Source organism: Acinonyx jubatus, chromosome C1 (genome assembly GCF_027475565.1).
Source record: "Acinonyx jubatus isolate Ajub_Pintada_27869175 chromosome C1, VMU_Ajub_asm_v1.0, whole genome shotgun sequence".
Taxonomy (NCBI): Eukaryota; Metazoa; Chordata; class Mammalia; order Carnivora; family Felidae; genus Acinonyx; species Acinonyx jubatus.
In genome coordinates, this window is record NC_069381.1 from 25020682 (window position 1) to 25044607 (window position 23926).

Consider the following 23926-nt stretch of genomic DNA (forward strand, 5'->3'; position numbering starts at 1 on the left):
GTCCTTTAAATAGAAAAAATGAATGCCAGGAATCAACTGGAATTTCCAGGAAAAACATACCAGCTCAAGTCAAGACCCTGTGAGATTACTGCACTGATACAATTCTTAACATGCCTCACTCATCCCCTCTGGTTGGTGCAACCCATCATCTCTTTCCTCACTGGCTCACTGCTTCCCCTTAGAGAGGAGACGGGCTCTGTGAATGACTCTCTTAGGGAGCATGTGCAGGACAAGCCCAGAGCCTCGCTCCACAGGAACATAAGAGAAGAAGCTAAAGAATGGGCTTGAGAGCAGCTGAATGGAACAGGTCATGCTGCTTCTCGAAGCTGAAGAGGCCCATCCTGTAAAAGAGATGATGAGAGCACCTGATTGGGTTTGACCCCACGCACGGTGTGTGTGCAGAGAGGCCTGGGAAATGCAGCTATGCACATGAGAAGGGCAGTGAGATTGCAGGCCCATGTTCCAGACACACCGATTCACTTGTCTGCTCGATTCAATTTCATTTGTATAAAAGGTCTGTTGAGGTAGCGGGCAGACTGAGCCTTTAGCAATTGTGGGCTCTGCAAATAGAACCTCAATGGAAGACTAAATCAGCTGATGTCCCCTTCAGTCCTGTTTCCATTTGTAGAACTGAAGTGGCAGTGGGGGGGATGAATCACTCTTACTATATTTAAATGCCTTCTTTACCAAAATAGCAGTCGCTATAACAAAACAGGCCCAGTAATACCTAGTAACAAACAATAAAAATGCCTTCCTGTAAAGAGAATGAACATTATATTATGGTCATAGTTGAACAGCAAGCATGATAAATCAAGGCACCAAGTCTGGGGGTCTTCCTTTTCTTTATCACTAGATGAACAACCAAGCCTTTCTTCACCTGGAAACTCTGCTTATTACGATTTTCACTCCAAAATAACTTCTAAATATACAGCGAATTAATTCTCAACAATTACATATTACCTGTTAGTTTCATTACCTAGTATATTCATTTATTTAAAAAGGAAGAGCTCAAAAGAATCAAGATTATTTTTCTGTGAACTAAGGGAGAAGTAAATGGTCAGAAAGCCAGTGTAAATACTATATTCTCCTTGCACTAGTTCAGATTTCACTAAAATATATTTAAATCACAAATTGGGAAGACTTCAAATAATCACTGTTCTCCCCAAAAAGGTGTATTATTGTTGATTATTATGTCTTTAACACATAGCTTTGTAATTGAGGGACGACTAGGGAATAAGCCCAGAGATTTTAAACTACCTTACAATTTGCCAGAAATCCAACAAATGCACAGGATATGTACTAGACTATCTCCACTTCTTTGTTATATTATGAAAAAATTTAACATTTGAAAATCAGTCAATGCAAATCACTGTATTAACAGAATAAAGAAATAAAGTCACTTGATCTTCACTATAGATGAAGTAAAAAACGCTTGACAAAATTCAATACCCAATCTTAGAGGCTCTCAGCAAACTAGGAATAGAAAAACTTCCTCAATGTGTCAAAGGACATGTAACACAAACCTATAGCAAACAGCATATGTATTTAGTGAAAGACCAAATGCTTCCTCTCTAAAATTGGGAATGACAATTCAATATTATTCTGGGGGTTCTAGATAAGGCAGGGCAAAACTGGCATAAGGCTTGGAAAGGAAGAAGTAAAACTGTCTTTATTTGCAGATGACATAATTGTGTTTGTAGAAAATCCTAAGGAATATATCAAAAACCTATTAGAACTAATGTGCATTTATTACAGTCAGAAGATACAATACCAGAAAGGGTCCTCCTCATAACTATTACTTATATGGCCACTTAATAGTCAAGGTGTTACTATATACATACACACAAACACTAACATCATCTCTATTCTATTGAATGACTACTAGCTTCACCCTAAATTTTGGTGAAGAGAAAGAAAAAAACAAGATGTGAATCCTGACTCTTCATTTTTTATATAAAAAGCACGATGTTGATTGCCGGATAGAGTTATACCTTTAATCTTTTAAGAGGTAAGCACATTTCACACTGGATAAAACCTCACTAACACTACTCAGATATAGGTACCCTGCCTAGACCCTACCTAGATAAATGGCAAATGCTCTGGTTCCGAACAACTTATCTCTAATAGTAGAAGCCAAAACTTGAGGAGCATTTGGGTAGCTTAGTTGGTTAAGCATCCAACTCTTGGTTTTGGCTCAGGTCATGGTCTCGTGGTTTGTGAGTTTGAGCCCTGCATCAGGCTCTATGCTGACAGTGCAGAGTCTGCTTAGGGTAATCTCTCTCTCTCTCTCCCTCTCTCTCTCTCTCTGCCCCCACCCCTCTCTCAAAATGAATAAACTAAAAAAAAAAAAAAAAAAAAAAGCAAAAAAAAGCAAAAGAGTACTCATGATGCACCAGAACCTTGTATATGAAGGATAGCATGTTCATTGACAAATTCAAAAACAGAATTTTAAAAACTGCTGTAGACTTCGAAAGTAAGGCACTAATATCCAATTAGCCACAAGCCAAAGTATAGGCTTTTATGTCTTTATGGAAGAAACCTGGGGTTATCATCAGGGACTTTACATATGGATTTTTAAGTAGTTATAATCAAGGTTTTACCAGAAATAGAATGAATAATAGATTAACTAGCATTGCTAAATTAACAAGTATTTATTGAGCCTACTGTTGAATAGCAAAGTCTTGAAATATAGCCAGTCTACCAACACTAGACAGGGCATAGGTAGAAAAAACAATTAGAGCAGGAACTTGAGGTAGCTTCATTGTGATGAACTATGTCAAGGAAATTGCTAGCAAAGTAGATAAAATTATGACTTTGATGTAGAATTTTATACAACATGGCACAGCTGGAAAGCAACCACAGAAAAAACATTCCATGGTAGCAATCTCAAATGTGAAGGTTCTTTATGATGATCATAAGTTTAAAAGACAAAATTGCAAACACTGTTGGGCTTTGCTAATAACAGTAACTACAACCTCAAACTAAAATATTGGTCTTTGAGGTATTGGAGGTATACCAGTCTTTTTCAGTTAAATTGGCCTATATAGATAATAATGTACTGTCCTTGGGGGCGCCTGGGTGGTTCAGTTGCTTAAGTGTCTGGCTCTTGATTTTGGCTCAGGTCATGAACTATTAAGATCAAGCCCTGCTGTTGGATTTGGCTGATAGCGCAGGAGCCTGCTTAGGATTCTTTCTCTCCCTCTCTCTCTGCCCCTCCCCTGCTTTGTGCTCTCTCTCTCTCCCTCTCTCTCTCTCTCTCTCTGTCTCTCTCTCAAAATAAATAAATCTTAAAAAAAAAATCATGTACTGCCCTCACTGCCTTATTGTTTTGATCCACTGTGTGTAAATTATGAACTTTGAATTGTTTTTCTAATGAAAGTCACTGTGATTATCTATCCAATTCTGTCTTATAATACCTCTCGTGGCCCAGAGTACAGACTTGCAAGATGAATGGTCCCAGGTTGTGTTTATGGTCTACTGACAACAGAATTATGGTGCCACTGAGGGTAATGCAGTATGGCATCGTGAACTTGCACAAGTCATTTGGTATCTCTGAATCTCAGCCTTTTCACTGAATACCTAATATGTAATACCTAAAAGCCAAATCCATAGGGTTATTATGAAGATTAAATGAGCTGCCTGGCACAAATCAAATGCTAAATATGTGCACATGCATATTTGTACATATTCTCTCTCTGTCTCTGTCTCTCTCACACAAACAGTTAACAGTTGAGGTTGATTTTTGCCCTTAGCCTAAGGATATACTGTTGTCATTGGCCTCACTTTAATGTGGCCCGCAAGGATGGACAGAAATATCAATTCTGAGGTCAGAAAGTCGGTAGTGGGTGGAGATTCCACAGTTCAAACACTTAGCATTTGCTTCAATTGTCTCACTATGGTTTTGATCTTTATCTCAGTGGTTCTGAGTGTTTCTTTCTTGTTTGAATATTGGGGTGAGGCATAAACTAAACATTAGCAAAGAAAGAATTTAAATAGATGGTAGGGTAGTTAAAACCCTTGTAAGCCAAGACTCAGTAACTGGATATAGCCCTGAACAACCATGGCACCTCAGTAAATCACCATCTGGGTAGAGTTAGCCCTATTTTGAAATTCCTTTTTGATCTCCTGCCATCCTAATAACAATGAATCAGTCTTTAGATTTCCTAAACCCTATTTTTGATTTATCTAGATGTATGACTATTGATTGATTGATTGATCGATTGATTTTAGTGTTTTATTATTTTTGAGAGAGAGAGAGACAGAGAGCAAGCAGGGAAAGGGCAGAGAGAGGGAGACACAGAATCGGAAGCAGGCTCCAGGCTCTGAGCTGTCAGCACAGAGCCTGATGTGGGGCTCAAACTCACAGACTGCGAGATCATGACCTGAGCTGTAGTTGGCTGCCCAACTGACTGAGCCACCCAGGTGCCCTGACTATTACTTTAAATATAAATCTACTTTTCAACTATTCAAAAGCCATGTCTGAAGTGACCCAAGTTTCCTTAAAAAAAAAAAACCAAAAAACAAAAAAAACCCCTACTATCAACATGTAAGGTCCCTCGAAAAGATGTTAGAGACTTTCACTAAAAATTGGATAAAACAGGGATCAGATTTACCTTCCTGCCTTAAACAACTAAACAACTGGGCAAAATACATAAAGCAATGTTTTTCAGACACTGATCAATAAACAATGTAGGCCTATGCTCTCTGAAAAAAGAGAAACAAAATGAGCCCTTTGATTGTACCAGCTTACTGCCTGAAGGTGGTTTCCAGGAAGTAGTATACAGATGGGGAGCCCAAACAGAGCTCACTGAGTTGAGGAGACTGAGATCAGAGATCCAGGGGGCCAAGTGGGTAGAACTTGTGGCATAGAGCGCCAGGGAGAATGGTGCTATACAGAGAGAGAGAAGAGGAGGGACAGGACATATTCCACAGATCTATCTATAGACAGGCCTCCCTGGAGTCTTTGGCTGAGCAGAGATTTGTACATGCGTGAGAGGAAACTATTCAGGACTACTGTAAAAGAGCAAGCAGAATAATTCCCAGAGTTCACACAGGACTGGAAATAATTTGTGTTCACATCAGTCAGAGTAGAAAGCCATTGTAATACATAAGGAATTAGATCCTCAAAGGGTATTGCGATAGTAGTGGGAGCTAAATTTGTCCTAGAATAAAGGCTGCTCTAGACCCTCATAACAAGGCATAAAAGCAGTCCCTAAGAGAATCAAAATGATTCCAGGTAATTTAAGTACATTTCACAGCAAAATATAGCAGCTAAGAATATAAAATTAACAATGTCCAGTATGCAATAAAAAAAATCTCCAGGCATGTAAAGAAACTTGTTAACCAGGAGAAAACAACTTAAATAAAAACATACCCAGAAATAATAGAGACAAAAGAGCCTGCAGAAAAGGATATTAAAATACCTTTAACAAATACATTCCACATCTTTAAGAAGTAGAGGAAAATGAGGAGAAGAGAAAGAAGATTTTTTAAAAAGACCTTAAACATCTAGAGCCTAAAATATAACACCTGAAAGTAAAAATATGCTGAATTAGATTAACAATAGATTGGGAACTTCAGAAGAAAAGATCAGTGAACTTGAAGACACTGCCTTAGAAACTATCCAACATGAAGCACAGAGAGAAAGAAGACAGAATAAAATGAACAGAGCATCATTGAATGGTGGAACAATAGCAAGCAATTTAACATTCATGAATATGGAGTTCTAGAAGGAAAAGAGATCTGGGGAGGAAGGGGATGGGAAAAAATGAAGAAATGAGGGCTAAAAATTTTCCAAAATTGATGAAAACTATAAATCCACAGATCCAAGGAGCACAAATCCACACAGAATTAATAGAAAGAAAATGATTCCAAGAAATATAATCAAGTTGCTGAAGTGACAAAAAGAGAATCTTAACAGTAGCCAGACAGGGGGCGCCTGGTGGCTCAGTTGGTTAAGCATCCAACTTCAGCTCAGGTCATGATCTAGCGGGTTCATGAGTTCAGGCCCCGCACCAGGCTCTGTGCTGACAGCTCAGAGCCTAGAGCCTGCTTCAGATTCTGTATCTCCCTTTCTCTCTGCCCTCCCCCTTCTCATGCTTTGTCTCTCTCTCTCTCTCTCTCTCAAAATAAACAAACATTAAAATAAATAAATAAAAGTAGCCAGAGGGGGAAAAAAAGACACATTACAGAGGACCAAATAATATATATATATCAATAACAACAGAATACATGTTCTGGATCATAAAATAAGTCTTAATAAACTTAAAAGAATTAAAATCATACAAACTATATTTTCTGAACATAACAAAATTATACTTGAATCTGTAACAGAAAGCTATTGGGAAAATCCTAAATATGTGGAAACAAAACAACATACTTCAAAATAGTTCCTGGGTCAAAGAAGAAATCACATGGGAAATTAGAAGATATTCTGAACTAAATGAAAACAAAAATGTTACATGCCAAAATCTATGGGATATAGCTAAAGCCATACTTAGAGGAAGATTTATAGAATTAAACCACCTATATTAGAAAACAAGAAAGATCTCAAATCATTCATCTTTGCTTCCACTTTAAGAAGCTAGAAACAGAAGAGCAAATGAAATGTAACATAAGGAAGGAAATAATAAAGATGAGAATGGAAATCAATGAAATAGAATGCAGAAAAAGTATAGAGAAAAATCAATGAAATGAAAAGCTGGTTCTTTGAAAAAATTCAATAACCTTGATAAATATCTAATCAGACTGACTAGGGGAAAAAAGAGATTAAAAACACAAATTGCCATATATAATAAGAATGAAAGATCCCACAGACATTAAAAGGATCCTATAGCCAATACAGTAATCAACTTAGATGAAACAGACAAATTCCTAGAAAGATACAAGCTATTAGAGCTCACTCAAGAAGAAATAACTTGAATAGCTCTTTATCTATTAACACAAATTCTTGGTTTAAAAGCTTTCCATAGAGAAAATGCCAGGCCCAGATGATTTTACTGGTGAATTCAAATTTCAAAAAAGAAATAAAACCAATGCTGTATAAACTCTTCCAGAAAACAGAAAAGGGAAATTCTTATCCATTTTATGAGGCCAGGATTACTCTGATACCAAAACCACACAAGGCTATTATAAAAAGAAAAAAAAAAAAAACAACAGAGACAAGACATTAAAGATAAGGAAGAACAAATGGAGGAAGACAAATGCAGCGAACATGGCAGAAAACGTGGAGAGAGGAAGTGGCCAGAGGACTGACACAGAGGACTGTCACAGTGTCCTTTGTTGAACGCCTCCCACGTGCAAACTACTGTGTGGTGCGGTGGTGTTTCACAGCATGAACTTTTGGAGCCAGACTGCCTGCGTTCAGGTCCTAGCCCTACTACTTACTAGTTACCTAAGTTTGGCCAAGTTACCCAACTTCTCTGTACTTCAATGTTCCCACTTAAAGTGGAGACAGTAATAGAACTCCCCTCATAGGGCTGTTATGAAAACTGAATGAGTAGGGGCCCCTGGGTGGCTCAGTTGGTTAAGTGTCCAACTTTGGCTCATGTTGCGATCTCACAGTTCATGAGATTGAGTCCTGTCTCGGGCTCTGTCCCGACAGCTTGAAGACTGGAGCCTGCTTCAGATTCTGTGTTTCTCTCCCTCTCTGCCCCTCCCCTGCTCGCACTCCGTCTCTCTCTCTCTCTCTCTCTCTCTCTCTCAAAAATGAGTAAACATTAAAGAAAATTAAAAAAAGAAAGAAAATTGAATGAGTAAATACATCTCAAATGTGTATAATAGTACCTGGCACATAGTGAGCATTACACAATTGTCTGCTGAAACTATTGTTATTATTATTCATGTTACAGTAGTTGGTTGTTACCTTTACTAAGACATGGTATACGCCCTCTAAATGAACTAAGCAGTACAAAAAGTGACCATTTTCATTGCACTAGTTCCCTGTGGCTAGCGTAACAAATTACCACAAAATCCCTGACTTAAAACAACAGAAGTTTATTCTCTCCCAGTCCTGGCGGCCAGAATTTCAGTATCAGTCTCACTGGGCTGAGACCAAGGGGTTGACAAGGCTGCACTCCCCCTAGAGATTCTCATGGAGAATCCACTCCTGGACTCTTCTGAGTCCTGGCAGCTGTCCACATTCCTTGGCTTGTGGCTGCACCCTTGTAATCTCTCCCTCTGTGTTTACATTGCCTCCTCATCTCTGTTGTCAAATCTCCCTCTGCCTCTCCCTTAGGATGACATTTATGGCTGGAGGTAGGGTCTGCCCAGATTCCCAGGATAATCTCCCCATATCAAGATTCTTAACATAATCATGTCTGCAAAGACCCCTTTTCCTTATAAGGTAACATTTATAGGTTCCAGGGGTTAGGACCTAATTATCTTTGGATAGCTATTATTCAGCCTACTACACCCATCCCTGGGGGTAGACTGAGGTTGTGTGGAAACTACAACATATATAACATTGAAAAAAAATGTTTATTTATTTTGAGAGAGAGAGAGACAGAGAGAGCCAGAATGCGAGTGGGGGAGGAGAAGAGGGGGAGAGAGAGAATCCCAAGCAAGCTCCACACTCAGCTCAGAGCCTGACTTGGGGCTCAGTCTCATGACCGTGAGATCATGACCTGAGCCGAAACCAAGAGTCAGATGCTTAACTGACTGAGCCACCCAGGTGCCCCCATATATAACATTTTTAAAAGGACATTTAGGTGTCTCTACAACAAACCTGTTAGAATATGCAGCCATATGCCAAGGCACTGTCTGTTCACCTGAAGTAGGTCCCAGAACTATGAGCATAGCATCTGTCATGAACTATAACATCTCTGTAGGGCCAACATACAAAGTCAAATCTATAAAATTATGACAAACATCACAACTTTGGAGGGAGGGGCTGCTGCTAGAAAATTACTGTGCCATTATGATCCAAATAAAATAGCTTATTAAAATGATTAGTAAGAAACAAGAGGGGCGCCTGGGGGGCTCAGTCTTCTGTGACCAACTCTTGATTTTTGGCTCAGGTCATGATCCCAGGGTTGTGGGATCGAGCCCCATGTCAGGCTCCATGTTGATTGTGGAGACTGCTTAAGATTCTCTCTCTCCCCCTTTCTCTCTCTCTCTCCCACCCTCAGCCCCTCTCCTGCTGATTGAGTATGCTCTCTCTCTCCAAAATAAAATAAAATTACAAAAGAAAAAAAGAACCAAGAACTAGATTTGATGATTGCAGTTATGGCTAAACATTGAAGACAACTGGCTCACTCTTGCTGGCCACAGGTACCTCCACTCAGACCCTGCACCTTTACTCTGTGCTCCACAGTAGTGAAGAAATGCACTTCTAGAATCAGGCCTAAGTTCGGGATCTGATGCTATTATGTGTTAACGATGTGACCTTGGACAAATCATTGCACCTCTTTGAGCCTGTTTCTTCATCTGTAAAATAGGCGTCATAAGAGTTCTTACCCTGCAGAGTTGCTTTGAGGTTTAAATAAGAATTCATGTAAAGTTCTAGCATGGCAATTAACATATGTAATAAGTGCTCAATAAACCATAATCACAATGTATTATTATGGACTAAATACTACTATTTCTAACAAAATTCTGTTATTCTATTGCAGTGGAAATATCCTCTCATCTTCAATTTCCTGATTTTCAGAGTGGGAGGAGTTTTTCCTTTGGGGACTGTGATCTCATGGGTGAAAGGCATTAACGCCACATAGAAAAAGCACGGGGTAGTGAGGGGTGGGGGGTGGACATCTGGGTGGCTCAGTCAGTTGAGTGTCCAACTCTTGCTTTCGCCCAGGTCATGATCCCAGGGTCATGGGATTGAGCCCCGCATTGGGCTCTGTGCTGGGTGTGAAGCCTGCTTAAGATTGTTTCAAAGAGGGGGCGCCTGGGTGGCTCAGTCGGTTGGGTGTCCGACCTCAGCTCAAGTCATGATCTCATGGTTCGTGAGTTCGGGTCCTACATAGGGCTCTGTGCTGACAGCTCAGAGCCTGGAGCCTGCTTCAGATTCTGTGTCTTCTTCTCTCTCTGCCCCTCCCCTGCTCACACTCTGTCTCTGTCTCAAAAATAAGTAAACATTGAAAAAAAAAGTGAAAAAAAAGATTCTTTCAAAGAGAGAGAATCTTTCTCCCTCTGCCCCTTCCCTGGTCACAAACACACCCTGCCTCTCAAATAAAATAAGAAGAAAAAGAAAAAACATGGAAAATAATGCAGTCTGCAATTCTGGTATCTGTGTCCTTGGGGTAAGAAAAAAAGAATGAAGAGAGTAAGGACTTCGTAAGCTAGTAAAGGATAGGAAGTAGGGCCTGAAATGTTTAATATGTGACTAAGAGCACTAACGTAGAGTGCCTGACGTTTGGGGAAATGAGAGTAAATTAAGAATTTAAATAGCAGAAGTCTAAAAAGGGGATGTAATCGATTCATTCTCCATAGGAATTCATTAAGTGATGAGAGCTTTGTGCTTAGGAGAGATGAAGGTTGAGAGGAGTTATAATGGCGACAGGGACATCATGATGAGCATAGACAAGGCCAGCACAATACAGCTCACCTTCATATACAGAACACCAGCCCTGGGACCAAGGTGAGGCATAAGGTAGACAAGGAGGACTAAAAACACAAGCAAGCTTTTGTTTAGGACAAGTAAGACCCTGTAAGTAACTCCAAGGCAGGGTTGTGTGTGGTTTCTTCTAGAATTTCCAGCAGTTAGCCCTGTACCTGGCATGCCATTGATAAATCTGGGCTGAAGGAACAAGTACATATATTCGACAGTAAAAATACTGGCAGGAGATGAGAAGTGGAACTAGAGACACTCTTCTAACCCTGTGATTCTGTCTCTGGTCTCACTTCAGTCCAAACCACCCTCCACACTGCCGCTCTGATCTTCCCAAAAGGCAGGCCCGACCCCATCACTGCTCCTGTGCTCCAATAGCTCTTCAGGGCCTTGCACAGTAAGTCCAAATTCCTTAGCTTGGCCAGCCAAGCCTTTGTATTTGCTGCTGACCTACTTTTCAGCCTTGTTTCTGCCACTACCCTACTCGTACGCTTTGTTCTGAACATGTCAGAATGTTTGGAACTCTCCAAGTATACTTGCTCTCCCATACACAAACACCCCACCTTGGTACATAATGTTCCTGTCTGAGCCACACTGTCCACCTGAGGACTCCTTATGCTCCTGTCGTCATTTAAAATGTCACTTTCTCTAGAAGGTGACATTTCTAAGCAGAATTAAGTGATCCTTCCTCTAAGCTCGCAAAACACCTTGCCCATACTCCTATTAATGGCATTAAGTACAATACCATAATCAACATTTCCACATCTGTCTTCCTTTATAAACCTCTGGGGTGCCAGGATTGGGTTCTAGTCATTTTTGCATCCCTAGCTACTAGCATGGGGGTACAGAGTTTTAAAAATGTTGAATAAATGAACAGATTTTAAAGACCCAAAATAGAAATAGAGCTTAAATCCTTGAGTGAACTAGCCTTAGTGTCCTTAGGCAGGACCCTAAGACAGTTAGGGATGGGCGGGTCCATCCCTATAACCAGAAGATCCCATCATGGATGGCAGCTACAGTACCCCCTCCAACTGTCCCTTGTTATCATGATCAGAGACAGAATTTGGGGCTCAACATACGACAGGCCTGCCCCTGTATGACATCCCCTGTCTTATATGATTCCCAACCATTTCTTACACTCTTTTGCCTTTGAGAAGACAATTTCATTTTCGTATGCTGTAGTGCCAGCATCTTTTGTGAAATAATCCCTATTTCAAAATGCTCCCAAAGCCAAGTTCGTCTCTCCTACTCCAATTCTCATTTTCTGTCTCTCTTACTAAGTAGAATGGAAAGCTTCAGGGCTAAATTAAGAATGAAAATAATCTGAGCCCACAGTACACAATGTCAGCATTCTTTCCTTTGTAGACAAGGATCTGCTGGAGCCAGGCTGCTCAGTCCTGCTCAACCCCAAGGTGCATGCCATCATAGGCATGCTCATGGATGACATGGATCCCTTGGTCACAGTGATGAAGGTAGAAAAGGACCCCAAGGAAACCTATGCTGATATTGGGGGGTTGGACAAACAAATCCAGGAAATTAAGGAACCTGTGGAGCTTCCTCTTACTCATCCTGAATATTATGAAGAGATGGGTATAAAGCCCCCAAAGGGGGTCATTCTCTATGGTCCACCTGGCACAGGTAAAACCTTATTAGCCAAAGCAGTAGCAAACTAAGCCTCAGACACTTCCTTAAGAGTGGTGGCTCTGAACTGATTCAGAAGTACCTAGGTGAGAAGCCCAAACTCATTCGGGAATTGTTTCCAGCTGTGGAAGAACATGCACCATCCATCATGTTTATTGATGAAATTGAAGCCACTGGAACAAAAAGATATGCCTCAAATTGTGGCGGTGAGACAGAAATTCAATGAACAATGTTGGAACTGTTGAACCAGTTGGATGGATTTCACTTGTGAAAGTCATGGCCACAAACTGAATAGAAACTTTGGATCCAGCACTTGTCAGACCAGGCCACATAGACAGGAAAATTGAGTTCCCCGGCCTGATGAAAAGACTAAGAAGCACATCTTTCAGACCCACACAAGCAGGATGATGCTGGCCGATGATGTGGCCCTGGATGACTTGATCATGGCTAAAGATGGCCTTTCTGGGACCAACATCAAGGCAATCTGTACAGAAGCTGGTCTGATGGCCTTGAGAGAATGTAGAATGAAAGCAACAAATGAAGATTTCAAAAAATCTAAAGAAAATGTTCTTCATAAAAAAAAAAATCTAAAGAAAATGTTCTTTATAAAAAACAAGAATGCACCCCTGAGGGGCTCTATCTGTAATGACCACATTTGCCTTCAAGGAAATGGTCAGGAGTGTCCCAGCTCCTGGGGGGGATGAGTTTGGGGAAGTTACCCAGAGGAACCCATGTTCCAGTTGATCTTTCTTAGCAAAACCTCCTGTGTACCTTTTTGAGTGTGATGTGCAGGATGCCCACTGGGCTGCCTTCATCTGTTGATCATGTACAGTGCTTTCCCCCCAGTAAAGCAAACTCCTTCTCAAAAAAAAAAAAAAAGGAAGAAAGAAAGAGAATAATTTGAGCCCAAACTTACTGTGCAACTTTAGGGAAATTTTACCTCTATACATCTCAACTGGCTCTTCCTTCAAATGGAATCAACCCTACTCTCTAGGAGGACACAGGAAGTAATAAGAGGTACAACTTACATGGTACTTATTATGCACCTCACACGTATTAACCTGTTTAATTCTATACTTCTTCCAGCTAGGTACTATTATTATCCTCACTGTGCACAAAGAGACTGGAGCAGAGGGGGGAAGGACTTGAAGAAAGCTGTGAAGCTCCAGTGAACGAGTGGTAGAGGCAGAGCTGGGACCCAAGCGGTCTGGCTCTCGTGTCCATGCTGTTAACCATTACCCTCTACTTCCCTCTCTGCGGGCCACTGAAAGGCACCATACACAGTACAAAACTCCAGCATATTAAAGTACATGGGGAGACGCTGAAGGGTAGGCCTCAGATATGTGACAGTGTTACACATTTCAACCCAAATGCATTTTACAGCCAAGATTTTAGACCTCAAATCACCCATCATTTGTAGCTAAAATATTAGGGTCTCTTTGGATTGTAGCTCTCTAGGAGATGGATTTGTCCTTAACTGGTACTACACCTACAATTCAGATGACACTGTCACTAGATGAATATCCACCTTGAGGTGTGGCTTTATGGATCAATTTTCACGTTAGGTTTTTCTCAAGAGCAATGACCTGAGAATACAAAAATAGAAAATTCACTTGTGCTCATGCTTTTACTACAAATAGAATTTTACTTTTTCTAAGTTTATTTATTTATTTTGAGAGAGACAGAGAGACGGGGGGGCAGACAGAGAGAGGGAGAAAGAGAATCCCAAGCAGGCTCCACACTGTCAGCACAGAACCCTATGAGGAGCTCGATCTCACGAACCATGAGATCATCACCTGAGTAGAAATCAAGAGTCGGACACTCAACCGACTAACATGACATAACATAAAAGAATTAAAAAAAAAAAAAAAAAAAAGCATTGGGGCACTTGGGTGGCCCAGTCAGTCAAGTGTCTGACTTTGGCTCAGGTGGTGATCTCACGTTCATGAGTTCGAGCCCCACGTTGGGCTCTGTGCTGACAGTTCAGAGCCTGGAGCCTGCTTCAGATTCTGTGTCTCCCTCTCTCTCTCCACCTCCTCAACTCACACTCTGTCTCTCTCTCTCAAAAAATGAATAAACATTTAAAAAATTTAAAAAGCATTAAATATTTAGGTCCATATATTACCTTCTATTTCAAAAAATTTATTTAGACAAAAATTTAAGACCATCCACTAGATATGATACAGTACCTTCAAACTATTATCAATCCTTATAACCATATTCCCATCTGGGCAATGGGCCATTTAGAAAGTACTTAATAAACATGTGTTGAATGAATGAATGCTATTTCAGAGATGGATTCAGTGCTCTACATTTCCAGAAGTTTCCTCGGAAGGAATAGGTGCCTTGTAATAGTCATTTTGCTCTGGAAAACTCTACTACTCAGCCCTGTTTCAAGAAGGAGAACTTACTCCTCCAGTCTCTAGAAGAGCCTAAAGCCACCCTTATCTGTACCCATGGTTTCCACATTGTTTTCTTCCCCCATCAAAAAGAGAACAGAGAAAGATCAGGTTACATTGCTTTCTTGGGCCTGTATACATTCCTGTGAGGTTCTCTCTTCTGTCAGGAAAGGTCTCCCTGGCAACCATATTTACACACTCACTTAATTCCCTCCCCTCCTTGGATTTGCTGGTTGGTATAAAAATTAATTTGCATTGAATTGCTTAAGTTTACAAGTTAATCAGTTTAACAGACTCACAAAATTTTACAATTTGGTTTCTGGCCAAAATTCACTTCTTAAGGGGCCTGTCTCCTCTCTTTTGAAATCTGAATGGAATTCTCTTCAGTTCAATACTTTTCAACACATACAGTTTCTGGTTATAGGTAGAGAAAAGAATAGTCTCCTAAGGGCATCTGGCCAATATTATTAGAAAGATCAAGACAGGAAGAGGAACCTTAATTCAGAATAAGCAAGGGGTCAAATTCACAAAGATCAGCTATGATGAGGAGCTGGAAAAGACGAGTCAAGGAGCAAGACAAAATGGGCCATATGAAATGAAGAACTCAGGCCTAAGATTCTGGGTGATCAGAGTTCGGGACCTGGATAACAGGAATGGAACATGCGACTCAAGAATGGAGTGTCACTAATTCATCACCCATGTATTTATTAAGCATCAAATAGTACTTGGTGCTGGGAATACAGCAGTGAATAAGCCAGACCCAGGTCCTGCCTTCATAAAGTTTATAGTCAAATATTTAAATAGTGAACCAATGCTGGCTTTGTTATTGAGCCAAGTATCTTTGGGCTAGGGGCTTGTTATACAATTTCCTACAAAGGTCAGAACTGGTTTCAGAGTATGGATGGAACAGGGACTTAACCCAGACAAGTTCAACAAGTCCTCCCTGGAATAGGTGAGTTGGTGTGTCAACAAGTCTTTGACATATACAATGGTTTCTTTACATCTTCAACAACGTGACACTTGAGCCTTTAGACAGGGAGATGAAGAAGGGTATATTTATCATAGGGCATAAGGCTAAATACTTTGTAGTATATATAAGTTTTCTAGAGTAGAAAGTATATAAAGGTATAAGATATTTTTAAGCATATTCAACAACTATTTATTGAGCATCAGCTATGTTCAAGGAATGGTTTGAGGAATTGCAGCTACAGATATGAAAAAGACCTGGTGCCTAGCAATTACAACACTGTGGTAAGTGCTATAAGGACATGTTAAAAGTACAAAGGAAGACCAGAGAGTAAGGATACTAATTCGTTAGAAGCAAGTTGGGAAATGCTTCTGAGATACAATGCTTGAACTGACTCTTAAAAGATAGAGATGTTTGTTGCTTTCAGCTGATAAATTTGGTGGTAATTTGTTACACAGCAGCAGATGACTACTACAGGACCTTATGGAGACTATACCACCAGCACAAGTAGGAGACCATGGAGAACACCTGGCCATTGAAACTTTGTTTCATGACATATGCCATAGGGTTATACTCTAAATCTCTTTAAAACTATAAAGAGTTTTTCTTAGGCTCACCTGGTCCATGTTGGGAGTAGAAAGTGAGAACAGGAGTACAGCCACTCTGGGAAACAGTATGGAGATTCCTCAAAAAATTAAAAATAGAACTATCCTACAACCCACCAATTGCACTACTAGGCATTTATCCAAGGGATAAAGGTGTGCTGTTTCGAAGGGACACATGCACCCCCATGTTTATAGTAGCACTATCAACAATAGCCAAAGTATGGAAAGAGCCCAAATGTCCATCGATGGATGAATGGATAAAGAAGATGTGGTGTACATATACAACGGAGTATTACTCGGCAATCAAAAAGAATGAAATCTTGCCATTTTCAACTATGTGCATGGAACTGGAGGGTATTATGTTAAGTGAAATTAGTCAGAGAAAGACAAAAATCATATGACTTCACTCATATGAGGACTTTAAGAGACAAAACAGATGAACATAAGGGAAGGGAAACAAAAATAATCTAAAAACAGGGAGGGGGACCAAACAGAAGAGACTCATAAATATGGAGAAAAAACTGAGGGTTACTGGAGGGGTTGTGGGAGGGGGGATGGGCTAAATAAATAAAGGGAACTAAGGAATCTACTCCTGAAATCATTGTTGCACTATATGCTAACTAATTTGGATGTAAAATTTAAAAAATAAAAAATAAAATTAAAAAACAAAAAAGAAAGTGAGAACAGGCACTCTGAATGGGAATGACACAGGTAATGGGAGGAAGCAACACAATCACAGTCTTGTCTGATATCCTCCACAGAAGGATCTAAGCTGGCTGGTGCTGGGACCTGGTCAGGTAGTCAGCTAGCATCAAGTGCTATAAGCACTTGGTCAGTACTGGTCAAATGATTACACAGAGGGACCGGGAGTGGGAGGAGCAAGAGGGTAAGGAAAAGTTGTTTTTTGAGAGAGCAATAATCGTGAGGACCAGAAAAACTTCATTTGGTGTCAGTGCCAAGTAATGACTGTAAAGCCAAAAATAAGAGATAATATCCAAGATTAAGTTTTCCTGGCTTCCATGATTCATGTGGGTAGATAAAGGAATAGAGCAGGCGACGAAGATTAGGGTGAACATGGACATTCAAGACACATGAGGTAAATGGGGCTGCATGGTTCACAGCTTCTGGGTAGTCCCCGGTATGGGGGTGCAGGGGAGGCATCAGCCTGGCTAAAAAGACATCAGATCAGGGCAGACAAGTTGTATTATACCTGTCCAACCCCAATTTCTGTTTCAGTAGGTTAAAAAAGGTCGCCATAGCTTCCTACAAGCAAATGGGACTATTTGACTACAAAAGGAATAGAAATGAACTCATTTCTTATTTAAATTGGGAGTAAAGACAGCAGCAGGACTATAACTCTACCTAATAATACTCTCAAGACTCGATGGATGAGTTTCCAGGAGCCATTCCGGGTAAATAGTTCCTTGCCTCTTTATTCTCTATTTTCCTACTGGCTATCTACTTGAACTTCAAAATATCCCCCCTTTGCCTTTTCCATCAGGAGTCCAAAGTGAGAAGCCCACAGGAAAATGTGACCGTGCACCATGACACAACAAGGACTTAGATACACTACACAATCAAAACAAGGGACCCAGCACAACATGCTTTTCCTGCTTTAGGCAAAGTATCAATACCTGCAGGCAGAACTCGCTGCCTGATTTGTGGGGCCCAGTGCAAAATGAAAAAGCAGGGCTTTCATTAAAAATTATTAAGGGGCACCTGGGTAGCTCAGTTGATTAAGCGTCCAACTCTTGATTTTGGCTCAGGTCATGATCTCATGGTTCACGAGTTTGAGCCCCATATTGAGCTCTGTGCTGACAGGGCAGAGCCTGCTTGGGATCCTCTCTCTTCCTCTCTCTCCGTCCCTCCCTCTTCCTCTCTCTCTCAAATATAAATAAACTTAAAAAAAAATATTAAGAATTTCAAGGTAACAACAACAGAGCATTAAACCAAATGAGGAGATGCAGGGAGAAGAATGCCCTTCTAAATGCAGGGCCCCGAGAGGTTGCATAGGCTGCACACTCATGAAGCTGGCCCTGCCTTCAGGGACTATTACAGCATGGTCCTTTAGAAGAGCTTTAGAGTCTGAGTTGGGTCCAAATCCCAGATCCCCTATGTGATCTTAGGCAATTTATTTAGCCTCTCCATGCTTCCGAGATATTGTATGGTTGTAATCCAGTATTGTGAAGATTAAGTGGGATAATGAATAGAACGTATACAAAGTGTTTAGCACATAGTACGCACTCAATAAGTGGTAGCTGATCTATTATTGTTCAATGAAATATGCAGGTAACTGTCAGAGCAGTAAGTTTAGGAAATGAATTACTGAACTGCTATAAAGGACATGAAAGCATGAGACTGAGGTTCCAAGAAAACTAAAATAATGAAGCAGACAAGGAAGATCAAATCTTTTGCTTGGCTCTTCTGCCTTCTCTGACCACTTTCCTACTTCTCTTTTGCCATTTTTTATAAAGTATACAAAGGGTGATCTGCACGCGGTCCCCATTTCCTAACCACATCTCATGGCACATCTTTTTTCACTCTGGTGTTTAATATCCCCGTGGCCACCCCCATGGGTGAACACCCGCCATCGGCGAGAACTAAAGCTATTGTTCTCAAAAAGTTACTAATGACCCTATGTTTACTAAATGAAATGGGCATTTCCCACTTCTCTGTACAATTTCATACTGGTGACCAGTTCCTCCAGCTTGAAACCCTCTCTTCTGACTTTGGTGATATGCGCTCTCATGGCCAACAGAATGACTACTCAGTCTCGCATCTCTCAGGTACACAAAGGGAACGCATTTGTTGGATGAATAAATAAGATGGTTCCTTGGCTTCTCTGATATTCCTTTTTTTCCTACCATACTGACTACATTTCTTCTTCCTACCTACCTAAATGTGGGCAATCTTCAAGCTTTAGCCGCTGGTCCTCCATACTTCTGTTTCTATGCTGCTACCACTGGTGGGCAAGCTAATCACATGGCTTCAGTTATCATCATCTATACACAATACTCCTTGACTTCTCTGTTTTGAGCATAAGTCTCTCACTTCCAAATACTTATGGGACATGTCCACTTGTAAGTTCCAGTATCACCTCAAGATATTTTGCACCTAGTGGACTCCCTGGGTGGCTCAGTCAGTTAAGCATCTGACTCTTGATTTGGGCTCAGGTCATGATCTCATGGTTTGTGAGATCAAGCCCCAAGTTGGCTCTGCACTGACAGCGTGGAGCCTGCTTGGGATTCTCTCTCTCCCTCTCTCTCTCTGCTCCTCCCCACTCTACCCCTCCCTGCTCTCTCTCTCTCTCTCTCTCAATAAATAAATAAATAAACATTTTTTAAAAAGGTATCTAGCACCTAGCATTTCCTCTTCTCCCCAAACTGGTTTTCCTTTTTGTCTTATCTCTGTTAATCTTGTCAACCATCTTCAAGGCTAGATCTGATTTTTCCTTGTTTCTTGACCTCTGTATCCAGTCAGTCATAGAGTCCTGTTCATGTTTCCTTTATGATACTTATTGAACCCATCTTTTTATTTTCACTCCATCACCCTAATTCTTTACCCCCTCACACCTAGGCTACTTAAATAATGTACTAGCTGGTTGTACAGTTCTCTATCCCTACTAAAGTTAAAAAAACACTTTTTTTAGCGTTTATTTATTGAGAGACAGAGCATGAGCGGGACAGGGGCAGAGAGAGAAGAAGACAGAGAATCCAAAGCAGGCTCCAGGCTCTGAGCTGTCAGCATGGAGCCCAACGCGGGGCTTGAACTCACGAACCATGAGATCACGAACTGAGTCGAAGTCGGACGCTTAACCGATTGAGCCACCCAGGCACCCCATCCCTACTAAAGTTTATTCTCCACACTGTTGTTGAGACTCTTCTTAAAAAGACTCTCATAACCCCACATTTCCCTAACCAAACATCTTCAGACTTTCCATCATACAGGATAAAGTTCTAACTCCTTAGTTCAGTATTCAATGCCTGTTAAAATCTGGCTGCAGCCAACACTTCTAGTCTTAGAACTTCTCCACTTAAACCTTTTGATCCTGCCAGATTGGTCCCTGAAAACTTTCTTCCATACTCCAGTCCTGTGTTTTATAAACATGATTTCTCCCATCTGGAAATTCCTTCCACCCTCCTTCTCTCTATAGAACAAAATTCACGATGCCTCTAAAAAACGCCTTCCTTGGGAATCACAGTCCATAATGATCTTTCTCTTGCTTCAACTTCTATAATACCGCATGTTTCATCACTTTGAAAACTTACTGAATGGCTGCTTGACATTTAATCCTCACAACTCCATGAGGTGGGTGACATTATTACAGATGAAGAAACAAAGTCAACTAACTTGTCCAAGTCACATAGCAAGTAACTGCTGGAACTGGGATCCAAATCCTTGTTTAGCAGAGAATAATTCCCAGACGACACCACCTCTCTCATTTTCCTGTGTTTTCCAAACCACAAATACAGCACAGAATTTGCACACAAGCAGGTGCTCAGTAAACATGGTGATCGAGAAAATTGCTTAAATAGCACCCGTGACTCTCTAGCACTTACAGAATTGTCCATCTTAGCAGTCCACATTAAGCACATCACCTCTTTACATCGCTTCCTCTGTAATATAGTTCAAGACCGGGGATTTGCCAAAAATTCACCACTATCCATTCTAAAAATAAATGTTGGTTTAAACAAAGCTAAAAGGCCTTTATCTGATTCGAACATTAGGTGAGCTTTGGGGATGCCCACTGTAACACCGCTAGGCCCATCATCACTATTTCCAAATGATTAGGAAGTAAAAATAGGCTGGCTAGTTGATGGCTTATGAGGTAAAATGGACTATTTATAGTTCTGGAGGTGGATGCTAAGGCAGCAGAACAGGATTTCTCTGCTTTGGTAGCTAAGCCCTCAGTAAAAGAGGCCCAATAAAAGTGCATCATGGATGGAAAATGGGATCAAAAGAGGGTAATAGGGAGAGAACAGAAAGAAGGAAATGCTGGAAATATTCTATTGAGGAGACAGCGCTGTCCTTTTCTGAATAGTTGCTTGAAGCTGTCAGATCTAACCCTGTCCTCTGCAGCTGGCACCGTGTAACAGAGGACTCTGTCACTCCTGCATGATTCATGGTCTCAGTCCTGAACTGCCTGTCCTGACCCATATCACAGGCCAGATCCTCTCTTGCTCCAGATCCTCCCAGCTTGTGACCTTATTACTCACTTCCTCAGGTCTCAGAAATCTGACCTCACAGATTTGACATTCAGCATTGCTTCCCTGGTTATGACCTGTATTTTCCTCTTGCTGTATGGAATGAGGCTCAGAAAAACTGATGAGGGGAAAAAGTGGGGAGGAAGAACAATACGAAGGAAAATAAGAGGAAGAACAATAAGAAGGAAAATTATAGTGGCAATTAGAAATTCTAGATTACTTTTGGGAAGTTACTTCATTGAGAAAGGGAAAAGGCCATGGCTGCAATATGAAGCAATTACCTAGAGATACCACACTCTTCAGCTGTATTTACTGTTTCCTCTTTTTTGGCTGCCCTTCCTGTCCTTCTCAATCTTCTCTGCAAGGCAAACTCCTATTCATCCTTCAAGATCTTGCTTAAACATGTTCTTTTCTGGAAAGCCTTCTCTGACCCTCTCAGACAGCTAATTGTTTTCTCCTTTGTGTTTCCACAGCTCTTTATATACACATCTATTATGCGATCACTTTTACTGGCAATTTTATTTGTCTCTCCCACTACTTCTTTGAGGACAAGGACTAATTATCTTATTCATCTCTGCATCCCCAAGACATAGCACAAGGCACAGCAGAGTGCCTGGCATATAGCAAGTGTTTGTTGTTCTGTGATGAAAGACATCAAGAACAATATGAAAGTACAATTTGCACTTCCCTTGCAAAAATCAAATTGGTTCCTAGTACTTTTCATGTGTAGCCCCGTTTTTTTCCCTGATTTGGAAGAAACGACTTTAGACTCATAAAGGAAATTCTATTGATATATCTGGCACATTAGCCAGTTTTTCATCCCCATTGATGATAGCAGCATCCCCCCTCCCCCCCCCAACCACCACCACACCACATACACCCACACCCACACACTTCCATGAAGCTCCCAGGGCAAGCTTAACATTAGTGGCACATGGTCCATCCTACCATTTCTGTTGTAGTGCAAGCTAAATGACACCGTGAGCCTAAAGCTGCCACAGATCTTAGCGAACTGGTGGTGGTTGGGGGGGGGGGGGGGGGAGGGTGGATAATTAAAAGAACACACTTCTGTAGCAGACCTAGAAGGGTGAGGAAGAAAGATGAATTTAAACCTTGCCTTATAAGAAATTTGTTAGAAACTCACGCAAAACAGCCGCTTCCTCTGGACATGACAGACCCGATCCAGGTGTCCGGCAGTGACCTTTGCCCATGAGTGTCAGGTCATCACCCAGCACAGAAAACAAGGGGCCAGTGCCTTTCCTGGGCATCCCTCCTTCTCAAACCTGGCAAATCTTGGGGCCTGCTTTTTCTTTAGGGGATTGTCCTCTCCTCCCAGCACCGACAGTCCCCAGTTCCCTCCGCCAGTGCCCCCTAAGCACCAATCTCGCCTTCGTCCCACAAGGGGCCCCAGCGTGACTCCGGGTCAAAAGTGCCGGCGGCTGGGCTGTCAGGCCCGGCTGTGTGGGGGACGCCGAGGTCAGGCCGGACCCCAGGGTCTCCTCACACTCTGTGGGACGAGCTCAGGGGACGCAGGCCGCGCCAGGCCACGGGCTGCCTCTGCGCGGGCCTCTGCGCGGAAGGGGCTCAGCCCCGGAGAAGCCGCGCGCGCGCGCGCCGGTGCTCCAGCCGGTCCCCCCGCAGCCTGCCGCAAGTGCCGGCCCCGCAGCTGCTCCGCAGCCCTGGTCGCCGCTGGGTCCCCGCACCCCGCGCGCCGCGGCCGGTCGCTCCGCCGGCCGGACTGCTGGGTGCCCACGCGGGCCCCGCGCCGCGGATCCCGGGTCAGGCCGCCCGCCCGCCCGCCGCCTGCCTGCGGTGCCCACGGCAGTGCCCCGCCCCGCGCGGCCCGACCCGGCCGCCGCGCCCCGGCCCGGCCGTGACAGCTGGGTGCCCAAAGGGTTAAGCCGGCAGCGCGGCGGCTCGAGTGCCCCGCGCGCTGCCCGTCCGCCGCGAGCCGGCCCCAGCGCGCACGCGCCCGCCCGTTACCTGCGGTCGCGTTCGCGCTCCTCCTCCACCTGGCCGATCTCTCCCGGGGGCCGCCCCTCAGCCCGCCCCCTCGGCTCGGCGCCGCGCACCCTGCTGGCTACTCGGACACAGCCCGGGGAGGAGGGGCGTGGGGGCGATTACCATATATTAGCATACCAGCGCGCGTCACGTGCCCGTTCCAGCCAATGGTCACTCTGGAAGGCGGGGATTGGGGCGAACACGCCTAGGTGCTGCTCCGGGCCTGAACCGGTGGTCATGGCAACGGCTGGGAGGGCGGGGGAGCGGGGAGGCACCGGAGCCCAGTGGCCCCGCGGGAGCATCTCCACTACCTGAATTCTGTGTGGAGACACCGTGCACTTTTCCCACCCTGCGGAGGGAGAGGGTCTGAATTTGGCTCCTCTCAGAAGGATTCAGACTCAGCAAATAGTTACCGAGCGCTTACCACGTGCCTAATACTTTTCTGCTGGACATGATTCTCGGGGTAACCTTGAGATGTCAGTACTGTTAACCCCACTTGATAGAAGGGAAAGTGGAGGCTCAGAGAGGCTAGGTCACTCACCCAAAGTCACACAGCCACA

General features: G+C 42.5%; 1 protein-coding gene and 1 pseudogene across 4 annotated transcripts in view; one reads left to right on the top strand and one right to left on the bottom strand.

Annotated features, from left to right (window-relative positions):
- PHC2 (polyhomeotic homolog 2) overlaps positions 1–23471 on the bottom strand; it is a 115575-nt gene extending 92104 nt beyond the window's left edge. For 2 of the 4 annotated variants that reach the window (XM_027059747.2, XM_027059745.2), the window contains exon 1: positions 23349–23471. The gene's annotated coding sequence lies outside the window, so the exon portion shown is untranslated. Of the gene's footprint in view, positions 1–22509; positions 23065–23348 lie in introns of those variants that run through there. The other 2 variants (XM_027059749.2, XM_053210970.1) reach the window with 2 other exon arrangements.
- LOC106973175 (26S proteasome regulatory subunit 4-like) lies at positions 11552–12894 on the top strand (annotated as a pseudogene).
- Positions 23472–23926: the final 455 nt, after the last annotated feature.